The following is a 2,619-nucleotide window of genomic DNA, read 5'->3' on the forward strand; positions in this document are numbered from 1 at the left end:
CAGGTGGCGCCCGAAAAGGGACCTCAGGAGGCAATAATCAAAGAGCTGAGCAGACACGAACCACCCAATCAGCAGGCAAGAAGCATGGAGCTCATCAGTGACGAATCATGCTTCTCAACTGGCAATAATCAAGCTGGTGACCAGGCAGGAATCACGCAGCTCAGCTGGCAATTGTCAAGCAGATGAGCAGACAGGAATCCCGCAGCTCAGCTGGCAATTATCATGAAGATGAGCCGGCAGGAATCACACAGCTCAGCAGGCCCTGATCACGTGGCTGATCAAGTACTGATCACGTGACTGAGCATAGCACTGATCATGTGGCTGATTGTTCACTGATCACATGTTTATCATACAGTGATCACGTGACTGAGAGGCGCTGATCACGTGACTGTGCAGTCAGTGAGCTCGTGGCTGATCGTGCACTGATCACGTGACTGCGCATGCACTGCTGACGTGGATGATCAGGCAGTGAACACGTGGCTATCATGCACTGATCACGTGGCTGATCATGCACGGAAAAAGTGACTGATCATGCACTGATCACGTGGCTATCATGCACTGATCACGTGACTGCTCATGCAATGATCACGTGGATGATCATAAACTGATCATGTGACTGATCATGCACTGAACACGTGGCAATCATGCACTCATAACGTGGCTGACCATGCGCTGAAAAAGTGACTGATCATGCACTGATCACGTGGTTATCATGCACTGACCTCGTGACTGCTCATGCAATGATCACGTGGATGATCATACACTGATCATGTGACTTATCATGCACTGAACACGTGGCTGTCATGCACTGATAACGTGGCTGATCATGCACTGAAAAAGTGACTGATCATGCACTGATCAAGTGGCTATCATGCCCTGATCACGTGACGCCCATGCACTGATTATTTGGATGATCATACAGGGATCATGTGGCTGATCATGAACTGATCAGGTGACTGAGCATGCAGTGATCACTTGACTGAATGGCACTGATCATGTGACTGATCATGCACTGATCACGTGACTATCATGCACTGATCACGTGACTACACCTGCCCTGATCACGTGACTATCATTCCCTGATCACGTGACTGTGCATGCACTGTTAATGTGGATGATCATACAGTGATCACGTGACAGATCATGCACTGATCAGGTCACTTATCATGCACTGAACAGGTGGCTATCATGCACTAATCACGTGCTGATCATGTACTGATCACGTGACTGCTCATGCACTGAAAACGTGGCTCTCAGGCACTGATCAGGTGACTGTTAACGCAATGATCACGTGGCTTATCATGAACTGAACACGTACTGATCATGCACTGATCACGTGGCTATCAATCACTGATCACGTGATTGCGCATGCCCTGATCATGTAGATGATCATACAGTGATCACCTGACAGATCATGCACTGATCTCTTGGCTATCATGCACTGATCACGTGACTGAGAGGCGCTGATCACGTGGCTGTGCATGCACTGATCACGTCGCTATCACGCAGTGATTACATGACTGAGACGTGCTGATCATGTGACTGATCATGCGCTGATCACCTGGCCATCATGCTCTGATCATGTGCCTCTGTAGGCAATAATCAAAGAGCTGAGCAGGCACGAATCATGCATTCAGCAGACAATAATCCTGGAGCTCAGCTGGGACGAATCACCCAGCTCAGCTGGCAATTATCAAGCAGCGGAACAGGCAGGAATCACGCAGCTCATCAGGCCCTGATTACGTGACTGAGCACGCACTCTTCACGTTGCTGATCATACACTGATCACGTGACTGATCATGCACTGATCACATGGCTGTCATTCACTGATAACTTGACTGTGCATGCACTGATCACGTGGATGATCATACACTGATCACGTGACTGATCATTCACTGATCATGCAGCAATCATGCACTGATCACGTTTAATGCCCATTCACTGATCACGTGACTGATCATGAACTGATCACGTGGCTATCATGCACTGATCACGTGACTGCACGTGCATTGATCATGTGGATGATCATACACTGATCACGTGACAGATCATGCACTGATCACGTGACTGAATATGCACTGATCAGGTGGCTATCATGCACTGATCACTTGGCTGATCATGAACTAATCACTTGGAAGATCATGCACTGATCACGTGGCTATCATTCACTGATCACGTGACTGCCCATGCACAGATCATGTGGATGATCATACAGTGATCCCATGACTGATCATGCACTGATCATGTGGCTGATCATGCACTGATAACGTGGGTGATCAAGCACTGATCACGTGATTGATAATGCACTGATCACGTGGATATCATGCACTGATCAGGTGGATATGATACCCTGATCACGTGGCTGATCAAACACTGATCACATGACTAATCATGCACTGATCACGTGGCTATCATGCACTGATCACATTGCTATCACGGACTGCTCACGTGGCTGATCTTGCACTGATATCCTGACTGAGCAGGCTCTGAACCCGTGGCTATCATGCAGTGATCACGTGACTGAATGGTGCTGATCATGTGACTGATCATGCGCTGATCACGTGGCTATCATGCACTGATCACGTGCCTCAGGAGGCAATAATCAAAGAGCTGAGCAGG

The sequence above is a fragment of the Bison bison genome, unplaced genomic scaffold, assembly GCF_000754665.1.
Source record: "Bison bison bison isolate TAMUID 2011002044 unplaced genomic scaffold, Bison_UMD1.0 scf7180017864264, whole genome shotgun sequence".
In the NCBI taxonomy this organism is placed as follows: domain Eukaryota; kingdom Metazoa; phylum Chordata; class Mammalia; order Artiodactyla; family Bovidae; genus Bison; species Bison bison.